This window comes from Castor canadensis, chromosome 10 (genome assembly GCF_047511655.1).
Source record: "Castor canadensis chromosome 10, mCasCan1.hap1v2, whole genome shotgun sequence".
NCBI lineage: Eukaryota > Metazoa > Chordata > Mammalia > Rodentia > Castoridae > Castor > Castor canadensis.
In genome coordinates, this window is record NC_133395.1 from 22,770,869 (window position 1) to 22,790,885 (window position 20,017).

Here is a 20,017-nt window from a genome sequence, read left to right on the forward strand (position 1 = left end):
GTCCTTCTGCTGAGAACACCCATTTATTTCAACTAAACAAGAATTTCCATCTGTCTCTGCTTCTAGGAAACAAACCAAAGACATGTGATGTCACACCAGTGGAAGATGAACAGATGAGATAATTGAATGAAGAAGGTGAATAAGTGCCAATTACAAACATACTTTCATAAGATGTTTTGTGTTTGGGAACATGCATGCCTGTCTAATCATGAGGTCTCCAAAGCAAGTATCTTACCTTCTGTTTTGCTTTATTGTTGTGCAGAGTGAGGTTATATTGTGGCATTTACAAAAGTTCTTACAATATATCAAACATATCATACTTGAATTTACCCCCTCCATCTTTTTCCTTCATCTCCTCCTCCCTCCATTTCTGGAATAGTTTCAGAAGGTTTCATTTTTCCATTTCCATACATGTGCACACAATATTTGCACCATATATACTGTCCTTCACCATTTCCCTACCTTCTCCCTCCTCCTACTATTATCTACTCCTCAAACCTCAGGCAGAACCTGTTCCACCCTCCTGTTCTCTAATTTTGTATCAGAAAAAAAAAGAAGAAAAATGTCATTTCTCAGATAGCTCACAGGGACTTTTCTTGTGGCATTTCCATGTGTACATGTATTATGTCTTGATTTGGTTCATCTCCTCTATTTTTTCTCTTTCTGCCTTAGTCCCTTTCTTATGGTGGCTTCAACAGGTTTAAAAATTCTATATTCATTCTTGTATAGAGAGTACATTCACCATATTCACCTTCTTAACTTCTTTATTTTACCCTCCCCCTCTCATATGCAACCTCCCTTTAGTGTGACCTGTTTTTCATAGTATTGCTGTGTTTGTAGTAGGTCTATATTGCACATCTGAGAGAGAACAATGTGGACTTCAGTACCTTCATGTTCAATCTGGTTGAAATTTCTCACATGTTTCACACAGTAGAAATTAGTAAGACCCATTTGAATAAATGGACAAATATGTTGGATTCCAAATATAACAATTGCTGCAGTCCAGCTGCTGTGGGGCTCCAGCTCTGACCTTGGGTGCTCGAGCAGCTAATAATGACATGAATTCAGGGTTGTGGGCAGCAATGGCGTAGTTTATTTTCTGAAGACAGTATTTAAGCAGTGCAGAGAAGCAGAAAGGAGTATGTGGCAGTCCCCAGGTTTCCCATGACCTATGTCCTAGGATTGGCTGTCACATTGCTATGGCTATGAGCCCAAGTGTGGAACATCATGTTCTTGGGGAAGGGTTTTCCCAGTCCCACACAGAGAAAGAACAGGGTTGTTCAGCAACTATCCTTTTGTACTGTTGTAATCTCTCTTAGGGCTATTGCACAAAAGCTACAGTGATTCCACTACTTTCCAAGAGGCTTTGGGGGTCCTGAGTTTCCCACATCTCCCCCTTTTGTATTTTTTATGAAAAAGGTGTTTAGAAATTTGTTTTTTACAGTAGTTAGTTTCTCAAGTGATTAATCTTTTTAGCCATATAATACTAAGTAGTCCCAAAAGCATGAATCCACCTATGTCTATTAGTCCTTTAAGTCCAAAATTAAACCAATGATTAAGATTAAGCTTGTCTAGCTGAAGTCTTCTTCATGGGTCCTATCAATGGCTGTGACTGGTTTAATGCATCAGAGAGGCAGCCATCTTGGTCATCATTCATGTTCTGGGAAGACACAACCATACCCTCGGCCTGCAGTTAGTAAATGGTCAGGACCCTGCCATTTGTTTGTCTCTAAATTCTTCCAAAGAACACACACAGTTGGGCAAGTGTTCCATACATGGAAGTGCTTTTCTGTAGGTGCAATGCCTTGATCGTGAAGTGAGAAAAAATTTAAAGTTAATAGGATAAGATATAATTGGGTATGTGGGTGAACTTCTCCTTTTTTATTTTAAAGGTTGTTTTTTGATCTTTTGATGTTGTCTTTCTACAATGGCTTGGCCTTGAGGATTGTAAGAAATTCCAGTATTGTGAGTAATGTCCCATAATTTACAGAATTCTTGAAATTTTTACTGGTATAGGCAGGACCATTGTCCATCTATATAGACTTTGGAATTTCAAAGGTCACAAAAGCACCAAGTAGGTGACCAAAGGCATGTTTGCTAGTTTCCCCTGTATGGGCTGAAGCAAAGAGGACTCCCGAGCATGTGTCCACTGTCACATGAACATATTTTAAGGTGCCAAACTGGGGAGTATGAATGACATCAGTTTGCTAGTTATGGTTTACTTTGAGACCATGAGGGTTAATGCCAGTATTAGGGCCCAAAGGTAGAAGAGTAGTGCAGGTGGGGCAGGCCCTAATAATATGCTTGCATTGGTCTCAAGTCAAGGTTGGAGATTGTTAACATGTTAGCACTCTGGTGTAGTAAAGAGTGGCTTTGTAATGCCTGTTGAAAAATGGAAGAAGAATTTTGAGAGTTCTCAACAACATTGAAGGACATGAGCTGATCTACTATTTGATTTCCTTTGGCCATAGGCCCAGGCAGGCCTGTATGTGAAGAGACATGAATAATGAAAAATGCATAAGTATGAGCCTGAATGACCATTTGGGCCTGTGTGAATAACTGAAAAATGGTAGAATTAGGATCTCCTTTTAGTCTAGCTGTTTCAGTAGAGTTAATGGCTTTAATTACATATTAGGGGTCTGAAACTGTATTGACTGGACCAGGGAGAGCTTGCAGGGCTGCAAGAACTGCTAAGATTTCAGCATATTGTGCAGTTGCTCCTGGCATTTCAATGTTTATTTGTTCTGTACACGTCCCTGAGGGGGAGTAAATGATATTGCTGACTCTCCCTTCGCTGGTGACATCAATATATACTGTGATTGCATTGGTTAGGGGCATGGTGGCTGTAATGCAAGGTAGAATCCAGGCCTGAGAAGCTAAAAGTTTTATGGTAGGATCTTTGGGATAATAATTGTCAAATTGTCCTGAGTAATTACTAATTGCAATTTGCCATAAATAGTTTTGTTGATAAGGATAGTCTATCTGATTATTGGTGAAGGAAGTAACTATGAGTGACAGATCATTGCAAACAATTGTTTGCATCTTTGTCTTCCCTTTGTAATTAGATATATTGTCTCTTGTATGTAGGGAATAATAGTCCTAGGGGTGTGTTATGGGTAAAGAGCACCTCTATCATTTTATTTGAACATTACATAATAGCCCCTGTTGGAGTAGTTGGAGTTCCCCATATGATTAGCTGGAGGGGCTGAAGAGTGGTTTCAACAAGTTGTATAGCTTGTTGTGCTTCTGGAGTTAATTTTCTTAATGAGTTCCATTGTGAGTCTCCTTTTAATAGTTCAAATACAGGTTTTAAAGAGTCCGAGAGAATCTTAAGAAAAGGCTGAATCTAAGTAATGTTTCCTAATAGTGTCTGTAATTCATTTAATGTCATAACCTCTTTTATGTTTAATTTTAGTTTAGGAGCTTTGACGATATTATCAACTATAGTGTGGTGGACAGAGTCTGAATGGTGGACAGAGCTGTGTTTTGTCAGGAGCTATACTTAAACCTTCCTTTGCTAGGCATCTTTCTAAGTCCCTGAGGGCCTGTTATAATAATGTAAATGAGGGATGAGTAAATAAAAGATCATCCATGTAATGAAAACATTTAATTCATGACTAATTTTTGTAGAAGGGTGTAAGAGCAGCATGGACATAGGCCTGACATATGGTGGGACTGTTTTCCATGCCTTGAGGTAATACTTTCCATTGATATAGGTGAGCTGGTTTTCATTATTAAGGGATGGCAATGTAAGGGCAAAATTTTCTTTATCATTGTCATGCAATGGGATAATAAAAAAGCAATTTTTTAAATCTATAATTTTAATTACAAATCCTGCAGGAATCATGGCAAGGGAAAGGAGGCCAGGTTGTAAATCTCCCATGGTTTACATGGCTTTATTAATGGCTCAAAAGTCATGTATTAATCTACATTTTCTTTTGGCCTTTTTTTCTATTACAAAAATAGGACTATTCCATGGACTGTTGGAAGGCTCCAGATGTCCAGCTGTTATTTTTTGTTGTACCAAAATATGAGCCTCTTGTAATTTTTGGCATAAAAGTGGTCACTGATCAACCCATATAGGCTCATTGATTAATGATTTAAGTGGTATATCTGTTGGCCAGGACTCCATATCAGTGGCCCCTAGGCTGGGGGTTGGTTACAAGAATAACCAATGCAACAGCAACAGGAATAATGTTGAGAAAGGGCCTCCTCCCAAGGTCTTATGGTTGTCTTATCTTGCTGAGCTTGGGAAAGAGCCTCTTCCCAAGGCCTCATGAGTGTTCTATCATGTTGAGCCTGAGAAAGAGCTTCCTCCCAAGACTGAGCTTTGTGCGTGGTAAGAGTCATGTGCAATTGCTTCATTATGTCTCTCCCCCATAATCATAGTCCTGTAATTATGAAAGTTTGAAAAGTCCCTGAATTGCCTTCTTTGTTCTCCCAGTGGAGTATCTCTGCACTAACTTTTGCTAATTGTGGTCCCCTACTCTTTGTACTTTGGTTCCTCTTTTTGTTCCCCAATGTTTAGGCCATAATGATTGAGGGATAACACTCTGCTCTGCTCTTGTGTCTAGATAACCTCAAAAAGTTATTTCCCTAATATAGATAATAGCTAAAGGTTTTTGATCTAAAATGGATTGAGTCCAATATATTTGAGGAAAGGTCTCAGATGGTAAAGGCAAAAATATGTACTCTTGGCATCTTTCTGTAATCCTAACCATTGCCTAGAATTGGATTGCAATCTAGTATAATAACAATGCACAGTTAGTCCTTGAAGAAGATAGTTTTCATTCCCCATGATTATTCCTGTTAATTCTTTTACAGAGTTACAGAAATAACATGTTAGTGGGACTGGTGTATTACCCAGAGAGATGGTTAATGCCTCTAAGACCAGGAGATTAAATCCTGAACTCCAGGAGTTTTCCCACTGGACACAGGAAGTTGTTCCTTCTTGGGGTGGAGCTGAAGGTTGCCCCCAGTCCTGTTTAAAGGTCTCCAGTCAGCATGATATTTGGATTTGCAGTCTTTAGCCCAATGATAGCCTTTATTGCATCATGCGCATATTTTAGAAGGATTTCCTCCTGGTGGGATATGTTTGGGCTCTGGTAACCTTTGCCCTCAGGGAAGTCTCTCTTCCAGTGGCCTTTTTGTCCACATCCAAAGCATGCAGTGTGGGAGAGAGTAAGGCTCCCTTTTGTTAGGGCAGCTGCAAGAGCAATGACCATATAGGTTTGGGTGCCAATATCCTGGGTAGCAGGAACCCAAGTAGAAAGATCTCCATTCTTTGTAGGTCTGATAGCTTGTTTGCATACTTTGGTAGCCCCCTCATATGCAATTTGGCAAACCAGGAACCTTTTTGCATTTGCATGTTGAATTTTGCAGCTGATAGCATGTTTTACACGAACCAAGAATTCAGTCCATGGCTCACTGGCCTTTTGTTTTAGTTGCAAGAAACTTTCAGTTGATTCTCTGCCAGAGTCAGAGAGGCTACTCCAAGCTCTCTTGGCACAAAATCTTACCTGATCAAAATATTGGTGCATGCCTTTCATCTGCTGAAGGACATTGGCAAATGGGCCAAGCCCCTGCAATTGGTCCTCAGTTAAAGGCATGCTTACATACCTAATTCTTTCTTCCTGTTCATCACATTCATCATATATTTTTCTTTCCATATAAGGAAATTACCAGGGCTAAGGCAAGCTCAGGCTAACTGCTTATAGTTCTGTGGTGTACAAATTTCTCTACTCAGATTTTCCAATAGAGTAAGAGTGTAGGGACCATTAGCCCCATTCTCCCTGACTGAATCTCTAAATCTTCTAAGTATCTCAAGAGAAATGGACTCATGCCTGCATTGTCCCTGAGGCCCCAGGATGATTCAAAGGCTCAAAGAAGATGAAAGAGCCAAAGGTGGAGGAGAAGGGTCATTATTCCCATCCTCCAATAAGAGTTGCCTGAAAGTTGTTTCTAGGGAAACTTCTTCATTTTCCTCTCTCCGTTTTGTTTTTGCCTTAGGTATGGCACCAGTCAGAGGATCTATCAAATGGGGCCAATCATGGGTAAAGGCCAGCATAAGCTGGTGCAGATTCTACATAAAGGAAAACTTAAATGTAACATTGTTTGTTGTGGAGGCTTTTCCTCCTCCATATTGTCCTTCTTATTATCCTTGTTATTGTCTTCCTTATTGTTCTCCAGAAGACTTGATTCATGAACTTCTTTAGAAGGATCTGCTAGAGGTTCCAAGCAATAATGAATAGAGGACGACTTTCCAAAAAAATAGAATAGGAATATTTTCCCCTCTTTAGTTATCTCTTTTTACATTTCTCCTATCTGCTTCCAGCTATCAGGATCCAAAGATCCATGCTCAGGAAACCAAGTATTAAATTGGGTAACTCTTTCTACAAAATCTTCAATTTGTCTCTGGGTGTAAGATACATCCAAGCCAATGGCCCCCCAAAAAAGGCAGGAGTAGCAATACTTATCTCTGACAAAGTAGACTTCAAATCTACATTGATCAAATGAGATAATGAAGGACATTCCATACTAATAAAAGAGGAAATAGATCAAAAGGAAATAACAATTATCAACCTATATGCACCCAATGTCAACGCACCCAATTTCATCAAACATATCCTGAAGGATCTAAAAGCATATGTTAACTCCAACACAGTGGTCATGGGAGACTTTAACACCCCATTATCATCAATAGATAGGTCATCCAAAGAAAAAAATCAATAAAAAAATCCTAGATCTAAAATATACCCTAGATCAAATGGACCTAGCTGAAGTATACAGAACATTTCATTCAACTTCTCAGCAACCCATGGAACCTTCTCCAAAATAGATCATATCCTAGGGTACAAACAAGCCTCAGCAAATAGAAGAAATTAGAAATTATACCATGCATTCTATCTGATCACAAAGCAATAAAACTAGAACTCAACAACAACAGTAAAGACAAAAAACATGCAAACAGCTGGAGACTGAATAACTCATTGCTTAATGAACAATGGGTCATTAATGGAATAAAAGAGTAAATTAAAAAGTTCCTGGAAGTCAATGAAAATGAAAACACAACCTACCGGAACCTATGGGACACAGCAAAGGCAGTCCTGAGAGGACAGCTTATAGCCATGAGTGCATATATTAAAAAGACAGAAAGATCCAAAATCAATGACCTAATGATACATCTCAGACTCCTAGAAAAACAATAACAAGCAAATTCCAAAACAAATAGAAGAGAAATAATAAAAATAAGCGCTGAAATCAATGAAATAGAAACCAAAAAAAAAAAAAAAATACAAAGAATTATTGAAACAAAAAGTTGGTTCTTTGAAAAAATAAACAAGATCAACAGACCCCTGGCAAACCTGACTAAAATGAGGAGATAAAAAACTCAAATTAGAATCAGGAATGCAAAAGGGGAGATAACAACAAACACCATGGAAGTCCAGGAAATCATCAGAGACTACCTCGAGAACCTACATTCAAATAAATTTGAAAATCGTAAAGAAATGGACAGATTTCTAGATACATATGATCATCCAAAACTGAACTAAGAGGATTTTAATCACCTAAAAATATCTATAACACAAAATGAAATTGAAGCAGCAACCAGCAGTCTCCCCAAAAAGAAAAGTCCAGGACCTGATGGATTTTCTGCTGAATTCTATCAGACCTTTTAAGAAGAACTGATACCAACCCTCCTTAAACTGTTCCATGAAATAGAAGGGAAGGAAAACTGCCTAGTACATTTTATGAAGCCATTATTATACTTATCCCAAAACTAGGCAAAGACTCCTCCATAAAGGAGAACTGTAGGCCAATTTCCTTAATGAACATTGATGCAAAAATCCTCAATAAAATAATGGAAAAACGAATTCAACAACACATCAAAAAGATCATTCACATGACCAAGTAGGCTTCATCCCAGGAATGCAGGGCTGGTTCAACATACAAAAATCAATAAATGTAACAAACCACATTAACAGAAGCAAAGACAAAAACCACTTGATCATCTCAATAGATGCAGAAAAAGCCTTTGATAAGATCCAACACCATTTCATGATAAAAGCTCTAAGAAAACTAGGAACAGAAGGAAAGTACCTCAACATTATAAAAGCTATATATGACAAAACTACAGCCAGCATTATACTTAATGGAGAAAAACTGAAACCATTCACTCTAAAATCAGGACCTAGACAAGGATGCCCACTATCTCCACTCCTTTTCAACATAGTACTGGAATTCCTGGCCAGAGCAATTAGGCAAGAAGAAGCAATTAAAGGAATGCAAATAGGTAAAGAAAATGTCAAAATATCCGTATTTGCAGACAATATGATCATTTACCTTAAAGACCTAAAAAACTCCACTCAAAAGCTCCTAGACACCATCAATAGCTATAGCAAGGTATCAGGATATAAAATCACCTTAGGAAAATCATTAGCATTTCTATACACTAATAATGAACAAACTAAGAAAGAATCTATGAAAACAATTCCATTTACAATAGCCTCAAAAAAAATCAAATACCTAGGTGTAAACCTAACAAAGGATGTGAATGACCTCTACAAGGAAAACTATAAACTTCTAAAGAAAGAGATTGAGGAAGACTATAGAAAGAGGAGAGATCTCCCATGCTCATGGATTGGTAGAATCAACATAGTAAAAATGTCTATAATTCCAAAAGTAATCTACATGCTTAATTTAATTCCCATCAAAATTCCAATGACATTCATTAAAGGCATTGAAAAATCTACCATTAAATTTATATGGAAACACAAGAGGCCATGAATAGCCAAGGCAATACTCAATCAAAAAAACAATGCTGGAGGTATCAAGATACCTGACTTCAAACTATATTACAAAACAATAACAATAAAAACAGCATGGTACTGGCACAAAAACAGACATGAAAACTACTAGAATAGTATAGAAGACGCAGATATGAAGCCACACAGCTATAACCAACTTGTCTTTGACAAAGCCACTAAAAATATATGATGGAGAAAAGACAGCCTCTTCAACAAAAACGGCTGGTAAAACTGGTTAGCAATCTGCAAAAAACTGAAAATAGATCCATGTACATCACCCTATGTCAATATTAACTAAAAATGGATCAAAGATCTTAATATCAGACCCCAAACTCTAAAGTTGGTAGAGGAAAGAGTAGGAATACTGTGGAATACTGTGGAATTAATAGGTATGGGCAAGAACTTTCTCAGTGGAGCCCCAGCAGCACAGCAGCTAAGAGATAGCATAGATAAATGGGACTTCATAAAACTAAAAAGCTTCTGCTCAACAAAAGAAATGGTCTCTAAACTGAAGAGAACACCCACAGAGTGGGAGAAAATATTTGCCAGCTACACATCAGACAAATGACTGATAACCAGCATATCTAGGGAACTTAAAAAACTAAAATCTCCCAAAATTAATGAAGCAATAAAGAAATGGGCAAGTGAACTAAACAGAATTTTCTCAATAGAAGAAATTTAAATGGCCAAAAAACACATGAAAAAATGCTCACCATCTCTAGCAATAAAGGAAATGTAAATTAAAACCACACTAAGATTCTACCTCATCTCTGTTAGAATAGCCATCATCAGCGACACCACCAACAACAGGTGTTGGTGAGGATGTGGGGAAAATGGAACCCTTTTACACTATTGGTAGGAATGTAGACTAGTACAACCACTCTGGAAAAAAATTTGGAGGCTACTTAAAAATCTAAACATTGATCTACCATATGATCCAGCAATACCACTTTTGGGGATATACCCAAAAGACTGTGACAGAGGTTACTCCAGAGGCACCTGCACACCCATGTTTATTGCAGCACTATTCACAATAGCCAAGTTATGGCAACAGCCAAGATGCCTCACTAGTGATGAATGGATTAAGAAAATGTGGTATTTATACACAATGGAATTTTATGCATCCATGAAGAACAAAATGTTATCATTTGCTAGTAAATGGATGGAATTGGAGAACATAATTCTGAGTGAGGTTAGCTTAGCCAAAAAGACCAAAAATCATATGTTCTCCCTCATATGAGGACATTAGATCAAGGACAAACACAACAAGGGGATTGGGCTTTGATCACATGATAAAGCGAGAGCACACAAGGAAGGTATGAGGATAGGTAAGACACCTAAAAAACTAGATAGCATTTTTTGCCCTCAACACAGAGGAATTAAAGCAGATACATTAAAGCAACTGAGGCCAATAGGACAAGGGGACCAGGAATTAGAGAAAAGGTTAGTTTGTGATGAATTAACCTAGAAGATAACACACATGCATCAGAATCAATGTGAGTCAACTCCCTGTATAGGTATCTTTATCTCAACTAGCAAAAACCCTTGGTCCTTCCTATTATTGCTTATACTCTCTCTTCAACAAAATTAGACATAAGGGCAAAATAGTAAAAAAAAAAAAAAAAAGATATACCCTTACTTTTTAGAAAACAGCACAGTAGCTGTAAGAAATGCCTATGTTCTGAACTTAGTTATTTCCCCAGTCTGTCTCCCAACTTATGGTTAGTGACACCTTGGGTTGGGGCTCCACAGAGAGCCTGTCCCTCCTTGAATTATACTGCAAAGATATTCAGAGCAGATCCGAGTCATGGCACCACCTTCCGCAGTCCAGCTGCAGTGGGGGCTCCAACTCTGGCCTTGGATGCTGGAGGGGCGAATGATGACATGAACTCAGGGTTGTGCTGCACAGCAATGGCATAGTTTATTTTCTGAAGAGAGAATTTAAGCAGTGCAGAAAAGCAGGAAGAAGTAAGTGGCAGTCCCCAGGTTTCCCATGACTTCTGTACTGGGATTGGCTGTCATGTTGCTATGGCTACAAGCCCAAGTGCAGAACATCATGTTCTTGGGACCAGGTTTTTCTAGTCCCGTGCAGAGAGAGAACAGGGGAGTTCAGCAACTGTCCTTTTGGACTGTTGCAGTCTCTCTTAGGGTTATTGCACAAAAGCTACAGTGACTCCACTCCTTTCCAAGAGGCTTTGGAGGTCCTGATTTTACATTACAATAATGTAAAATCCTATATGTCTATCAAAATATTTGATGACATACTTTATGTAAACATTTTTTTTTAACCTAAGGTCCCTGTTATGTTTAAAAACATTCATGAATGATTGTCATAACAAATAATTATGCTTTTCAGTCATGTCAGTATTTAAAAGGACCATGGAAGTTACAATCATAAAATTGTCACAAATGCCAACTCAAGTTCTTTTAAGGTAAAAAGGCAAATATTATTTAATTGAAAAGCCAAAACTTACAATGATTTGTCTTAATCTATGTTTCAAGATATCCTTCAAAAATAGAGTCCATATTGCCTGTTCACCAGCATCAAATAAAGGCAGAATTACTGTCTGTAGCCACAAACCTGCATCTTCCTAAATACAAAGCTATCCAAATAAGACACGTTTTGTATGTTGTCATAATGCTCACGATTTCTTTGCTTACAAATCTGGTACTATGTTTATTACTGAAATAACCCCTATAACTAGGCAGTAGTGCCATACAACTTTTTACTAGGATTGTGTTATCTGGTGTTCTACCACTAAAATCACTGTCAGTGATAGGATTTGGTTTTTGAGTTGGTATATTATGAACCACATATCCCTAGTCTCTTGCCAGAGGTAAAGATCCTATTTATTCTTAGTGACTGAAAGAATAAAAGCTAGGGATATTTTCATAAAGGTATTAGGGTGATGTATAAGCCAAAACAAATAGTTCTACCATAGAAGTATTTATGATACACAACCTAATATTTAGTTAGTACATTAAAAGTTCACATGGAAATGATGCTGCAGTGAAGAAGATAATTAACATAATAGTGGAAAATTTTATGTTTTATTTAACTAGGTATGGTGATACAGATATGTTATCCTAGCTCACAGGTAGCTGAAGAGGGAGGATTGGCATTTGAGACCAACTTGGGCTACATAGCACGTAGTCAGTAGCAAGTAGTTCCAGATCATTCTGTGTTACACAGCAAGACCTTATCTTAAAAAGTAAAATTAAATAAAAATGAAAAGGACATGGTATTTTAAAATTTTATAAAAGCAAATGAAAATATTAACATTTAATAAAATATTTCTGAAAGAAACTCAAATATTTAAACTGTTATAAATATCTCTGTCATTGAAATTATATAAAAGTATAAAATATTTCCTTGGGATAAGTTGATTTTGAATTCATTAATGACAGTTTTTTAGCTAGAATCACTGACTTGATATTAGGTTTAGTATTACTAGCGTTTGGATAGCAGAAAGTAAATGTTAATGTATCATAAGCCGGAAGTGAGGCCTAATGAGAGGTCTTTATTTCATTAATGGAATTACCTCAAAGAGGATTATGAGAATAGGATCTCACCCTTTTTTTTCTTTTTTGTGTACTGGCCATTCAATGAGTAGTTTTCTCTGCAACATGCTCCTTACATTGACATCTGACATACTCAGTAGGGGCCCACAGTAATGGGTCTTAGAGAGGAACTTCTGAAACTATGAGCTAAATAAACTCATTCTCATAAAAGTTAATAATGATGGAAAGCTGAATAACAGAAGTATTAACATTTTATTGTACATAAAACAAACCCAGAGCAAAATGTACAAGTTAATTAATTTTATAAAGTGAGCACTGTGCTAGTTAATATCTAGTTCAAGGAACAGACCTTCACCAACCACACATGCAACTCTTGTGACCAATCACAATATTTTATCCCTCTCCTATTTATTACCACCAGTAATCATCTCTACCTTCTGTAATCAACTCTTAAATTTAATATCTAAATCTAATTTTAATATCTAAATTTGTGTAGGTAGACACTAAAATTTTTATTTTTACTTTATGATAAATTTTGCTCTTCTGTTTCTACTCCATCTTTTAATATCCACTACAATTTATTTGTTGAGGTTCCTGTTATATTGAACTATAGAGTTTCCCATGGTATGAGTTTTGTTGTTGCATTTTAGCATGTTGCTTTGTAGTCTTGAAAATTGGCATAGGGGACCAGAAGTTAGACTTAGCTCACTTTCACCTCTCCCTCCTGTTTTGTTACATTTTTTTTTCATGAAGAGTCTATTAATACCTAGTGTTCCTTCTTTTGCTTACATTATTTCCACTGATGTTTGTTCCTGGATTCATAAATTTGTTAAGGGTTTGCAACTGGCAATATATTTTTTCTGTCATGTTTTAATTAAGTATGAAATTAAGTTATACTCATTTATTCTCATCTATTTTTGTTATGTATAGTAATGATTCCTAGAAATGGATAGTGTAAATATTTCATTCACTATTTTTGAGGATATATTAATTTATAGAGGGTAATTTTTAAGATTATTGCAAAATAGGTACTTGAAAACACTTAATAGATTTCCATTCATTGTAATTATCATCCTGAGAGTTCAAATTGCTCATTTTTAACAGAAGACTTTATGTTCACTTTCTAACCTTGAACAGTATCCAAGGAAACAGGGATACTTTTTTGGTGTCCGGTTTAACATAGTAAGGTTCATCATATTCATTGTTTTTTGTTCCAGAGTTGGAATTAGTTTTTTTTCTAAGAAGCATTACTTTTTAATTTAGAAAATGGTATTTTATAACCATAATAAGATCATTAAGGATGTTCATTGCTAGTAAATTGTTCACTGTTTCTAGACACATTAGTGGTCATGTATAGGAAAATACAGTACACATACACATACCATAAGATACCTTGTGTGCTCAAATGGATAGTTTTAGCTCAAATATTTAATTACACGGTTTACAAAAGTATCTCTGTATTACATATTCTCTTCCAAACTGAGACTCCTGTTATCCAAGATACAGGGATTTCAGAATTAGTATATCTTATAATAATTTGCTGTTTTAAAAATACATATGTGCTATGTGAAGAATAGTAACATTAGTACTCTTATTCTGCCAGTCATGTTTCCCTAATGAAACAAGCAATGAATTAGCAGCAAATGTAAATACATGATAGATAATAAATAGGAAGCTATCTTGATACAGACATATAAAAATATGCATTGTGGTTTTTATTCATTGTCTGATCATCTATTTTTAAGGACATACCTATATTGATATAACAAAATCATTATATTCTATTTTTTCTAGTTCAATTGGTCATCATAAACTCACTTTTAGTTCAGTGATAAGAAAACTTTTTTTTGGATAGCATATAGAATAAATACATTAAATTTTAGAAGTTTTATGGTCTCTCTTGTAATTGCAAAACTTGGCCTTGTGCTAAGTAAGCATTCATAGAAGATATGTTAATGGATGAGCATGACTATATAAAAATAAATCTTTACTTACCAATATGAAAGCAAAGTATGTCTTTGGCTGAAATTTGTACTGTGTATATTTCATATCAGAATTTATCGCAGTTTTTCAGGAATAACATTGTGGTTTTTTTTGAGCACTCATCTTTATTTATTTATTTAATTTATTTAATTTTGATTGATTGATTTTTATGGTACTGGTGTTTCCAAGCAGGGTTGTGTGCTTGCTAGGAAGGCATGCTACCACATAATCTCCCTGCAAACCAGATTTTTTGTCTGTGAATTGTGTTTTTTCTTTTAACTAGGTTTGACAGAAATATCTACAAAAACATGAACTGAGTTCTTACATGTTGGTAGAAATTTGCATATTTCATTTGACAATTAGTCAAGCTTGACACAAAATGCTTAACTCACATTTTCTTTGATTTCCTTAAAAGTTGTGCTTTTGTTTTTCCTACTATAAAATATTACTTAGATTTTTTTAATTATCAAATTTCCTTCCTCTTCTATACTACTCTTTTTGTCTAGAGACTCAAGGGATTTGATATTTTCAGGCAGTAACTTTACAAGAATTTGTGTCAATACTGATCATTCTAGGTATATATTTTCAAGTGCTGCAATCATTTTGGATAATAGTGCAAATATATTTTAAAAATTTCAGTGAATTGTTATATTTTGTGTGTTTCCCTTGATTGGATTTTCATCTTTATGAATTCATAAGATCTATCCATCAGTCTATCTTTAAATATAACAAATATGTCTTGGTATTTTTGGATATTCTGTATATTTTGGCCTATTACTATTTTAATAACTTTTTGATATAATTACAAAATAAGAGAAAGTAGCAAAGCTAGTACATAGTTTCCATATAACTTTCTCCCAGCTTCACATACTGTTAACTTATATAAGCATAGTACAAGCTATGGTTTGGATTTTAAATGTCCTTCAAAGGCCTTGTTTTCAAGGTTTGATTGTCAGCCTGTGGCATTATTGCAAGGTTGTGGAACTCTATGTGAAGGATGTTAGGTCATTGGAGGCATGACCTTGAAGGAGATAGTGGAACCCTGTCCTCTACCACCCCAATCTCTTTCTCTTGCAATCAGTCTCTCTCTTTCTTTTTCTCCATCCACTTCTGTCTCTCTCTCTGTCTCCTAGATGCAATGATGTTCTTTTCTGCACCATGTGCTTCCCACTGTGATGCTCTACTTCACCACAGACCATAGACCCAAAGCAACAGAGCTAAGAAACCATGAACAGAAACCTCTGAAACGGAACCAAAATAGTACTTCCTCCTTATAAGTTGATATTCTCTGGAATTTTGTTCCATCCATAGATATATGACTAATTATAAAATCAAAACAAGTATAACATAATTTTACACCCTTATTAAGCAGTTTCCCGGACTTATGCTAATGTTACTATTTTTTCTTTCTTTTCCAAAATCCATTTTGGGAGTTATTATATGACATGTTCTTCCAGAGATCACAGAATTCTTTCAAATTTTTTTTCTAATTTTAGAACAAATTTAAATACAGAAAAGTATGAAGATAGTAGGGAGTTTCCATACCTGATATCCAACATCCAATATTAATAATGGTTTGTTTTATTTTTATGTGTTTGTCACAAATCATGAACCAATATTATTAACAAAATTCTGTACTTCTTAATTAGTTAATTATTTCATGGTATCTTTATGCTATGCAGCCAGAATTCCATCACATCTCTGTTGCTTCTCTTAGCTGTGACAGTTTTTAAGAGCATTTTTGTGATGTTTTTGACAATTTGATGAGTTTCCGGATAGGTATTTTGAAGACTGCCACTCAAATGGGATCAGACTGATGTTTTTCCAATGATTAAACTGAGGCAATATAATTTTTGGAGGAAAACCTAGAGTGAAATGTTGTTCTCATTGCATCATATCAAGACTACACAGAACCAATGTGACTAACATAACGTCACTATTGACAATTATATCTATTACCTAAGTTTATTAAATTTCACTTTATAGTTTCACCCTTTTTCACATAGTACACATTACAAAGTGTCACTATTTATAAATATCCCTTATCAGGGAGAAGTTAAAAGCTATCTTCTACAAATTAAATGAGATTCTTCAGCAGATTATTTTTTTTTACTTTTGCAGTAGGATATACTCTAATATCATTACATTGTTTTTGTCCAAGTTTTCCATCTTTGTTCATTGCCAGCTCCTTACCGATATCTTTATACCTTCAATCTTTTTGGTAAATATTTATTTTTGGCAGTAAAAGTTATTTTAGACTTACATAGTGTATTTTCTGCCCTAGTTATAATATTAACTACTTTCTCTAAAATGCCCTGGTAGCTTTCACTGGAGAGTATTAGAGAAAATACAATTCTCTGCGATGTAAATATTCAGTTTCTGTGTATCATTGCATTTAGGCCTCCTACAAAAAGTAAGAGTCTAAGTCTTTGTTTTCAACTAAAGACATTATACACACATATTAGCAAATATTTTATATAGTCCATCTTCTTATATATGAACTTGATGTCTTCTTGTCAATTATATTGATGTCTTCAAAACAAATTCATTATCATTTGATCACCGAAATTTATATAGAATATGTAATTATGACAATAAGAAAGATAGCTCCAGTTAGTATTTATCTTTCATATATTTTCTCTATAAATCATGCATCACTCATGTACATTTTTATAGTGTGCTTATGTAGATATTTCATCTACTTTTGTACACTGACCATGTTTGTTGCCATGAATTGTTTACCTTCAGAGACTCCACAACACAATTGTTTAGAAAGTGAATATGTAATTAATAAATGTTAGATTTTCTGTCTTAAGTCAAACAATGACTCATTTTTATAAAATATATGGCCTGGAGAATTTGTAAAATAAGTTTGTTTTAAAATAAATTTTTAACTCTCAGATAGCAAAGGATGAATTCTCTAACAGTGAGTTAAAGGTAATAATACCACCAGAATTGTGTTATTTTCCTCTAAAAGATAGGGACATTTATAATAATAATTTATTAAAATTTTAAAATCAGAAGTAAAACACAATGTGTCTTCTTAACAATGCAACTACTCCTTTTACTTTTAATATCATGTTAATTTTTATTGAACATAAAATATTTTTCATGATTTGGTATTCTAAAATCAAACACCAACAATTGTATTTCTCTGTAATTCTTCCAAGTTTCAATGCTGATTATTTGCTTATATTACAGGTGAGAGAGATTTTTTATTGTTGTCTTTCATGTGAATTGAATCTGAAGATGCCCTCAATCTGTCAAAATGATTTTGATAAAAAGTAGGTTTCAAGAAGTTATTTTTTCCTTTCTAATTCATTTCAGCAGATGTTTCTAAAATAATAAATACATTCCCTGGAGATAATTAAACACAGTAGGAATTTAAGGCATAATTTTCTGAAGATGCAAAATATTTTTATTGATCTTTAAAAATAGTGCTACTTAGATCATTTCAAAATATATCTAGTCTCGACACTTTGCCTGATTTGTAAATATGCATAGATATGGTTATTTGTGTGAAGAACAAAAAGTCAGGTCTGGATTTTATTTTAATTATACACATACATCTGCAAAATATATTATGGAAAGAACATACACTAAACTTAGAGACTTCTGCTTGATATAACATGAGGTACATGATCTATAAAGGATTTTTCCTTACAAAAAAATGAAAAATGAATTTTCACTTTATAGAATAAATATGAGACTAAGAAAGTGCCAAATAGCAAGAGGACATACAAAATAAATCAGAATGCTGGAAATCCTCTATGTCAAGTTGACTTGAACTTGCAACAAGTTCATGGAATTAAAAATAGGTGGGTTTTAATTTGCATTTCCTTTGTTGCTAGGGATGGTGAGCATTTTTTCATGTGTTTTTTGGCCATTTGAATTTCTTCTTTTGGCAAGCTTTTGTTTAGTTCACTTGCTCATTTTTTTATTTGTTCATTAATTTTGGGAGAATTTAGTTTTTTGAGTTCCCTATATATTTTGGTTATCAGTCCTTTTTCTAATGTGTAGCTGGCAAATATTTTCTCCCACTCTGTGGGTGGTCTCTTCAGTTTAGAGACCATTTCTTTTGTTGAGCAGAAGCTTTTTAGTTTTATGAAGTCCCATTTATCTATGCTATCTCTTAGTTGCAGACAATAGACCAAGGGCAAACAAAACAAGGAGATTGGACTTTGATCACATGATAAAGCAAGAACACACAAGGAAGGTATGAGGATAGGTAAGACACCCAAAAAACTAGATAGCATTTGTTTCCCTCAACACAGAAAAACTAAAGTAGATACTTTAAAGCAACTGAGGCTAATAGGAGACGGGGACCAGGAACTAGAGAAAAGGTTAGTTTGAGAAGAATTAATTTAGAAGTTAACACACATGTACAGGAAAGCAATGCAAGTCAACTCCCTGTATAGCTATCCTTATCTCAACTAGCAAAAACCCTTGGTCTGTCCTATTATTGCTTATACTCTATCTTCAACAAAATTAGAGATAAGGGCAAAATACTTTCTGCTTGGTAGCAAGGAGTTGGGGGGGGTAAGGGAGGGAGGGGGGAGTAAGGGGGAGAGGGGGGGAGAAATGCCCCAAACATTTTATGCACATATGAATAAAAAACAAATGGTCAAATAAAACCTTCCACAAAAAAAAAAAAAGTTGGGAATGATACTCAAAACTGGTAGAAATTTAAGAGACATTACCCTTAAGTGTTCTTTGTATAGATTACTTTTTAAAAAATGGTTTGTGGGAGATCATAATGAAAACCATTCAATAATTGTTTTATTGGAGTTGATAGATATTTTGATAATGTAAGAAAATAGCTGTACTTTTAGGGAAGCACAGTGCAGTATTATGAGATAAGATATTATGGTATCAGAGGTATAATTATAAAATTCAGAGGAAAAAATGTACATGAAACAAAAATAGCAAAATGTTGAATGTCATGGAAAATCAGATGTACAAAGATTAGTTATTTTCTCTCCAGTTTTTAGATTTTATTTCAAAATGAAGTTACAAAATTGAACAAAATGCTAGCTACAAGTTAACATTATTTTCCTGCTACTCAACCTTGGTTGTAAAGCTTATTGCCCTCATAATTTTATGAAACTTTTCTTGCAGTTTTTACTCTGAAGATGATGAGCAAAAGCATATACATTTGCCATATCCACCTTCTTAACTTCCAACTTTGGCCCTCTCTCTCCTAGTGACCTAGTCTTAGTGTGACCTGTTTTTCATAATATTGCTTGTCTATATACCACATTTGAGAGAAAACATGCAGCCTGTGGCTTTCTGAACCTGGTTAACTTCACTTAAAATAAATATGGTTGATATACTTTTTATATAAGAATGAATATAGAATCTTAAAACTTTTTGAAGTCACCACAAGAAGGGGACTACAGTAGAAAGGAAAAAAAGAGAGGGATGAACCAATTCAGATTACAATACATATATACATGTAAAGGTCATAATGAAACACCCAGTAGACGTATCTTAAATAAACAAAATTGTCTTTTTTTCAAAAACAGAGAACAGGAAAGCAAAACAGGTTATTTCTGAGGGGCTAGTAAAAGTGTGAAGGGAAAAGATATACAGAAAGGGTGCAGAATGGTGAATCTGGTTGAAATATTATATACTTGTGTGTGTAAATGGAAGAGGCCTTTTGAAACTATTCCAGAAATAGGAGAAAGGGGGATAAAGGAGAATAT

General features: G+C 35.0%; 1 protein-coding gene across 19 annotated transcripts in view; it reads left to right on the forward strand.

Moving 5' to 3' along the window:
• Positions 1 to 20,017, forward strand: part of LOC141411442 (uncharacterized) — a 313,736-nt gene that overhangs the window by 220,108 nt on the left and 73,611 nt on the right. For 15 of the 19 annotated variants that reach the window (XR_012436174.1, XR_012436181.1, XR_012436180.1 and 12 more), the window contains one exon: positions 67 to 135. The gene's annotated coding sequence lies outside the window, so the exon portion shown is untranslated. Of the gene's footprint in view, positions 1 to 66; positions 137 to 6,009; positions 12,137 to 20,017 lie in introns of those variants that run through there. The other 4 variants (XR_012436184.1, XR_012436182.1, XR_012436183.1 and 1 more) reach the window with 2 other exon arrangements.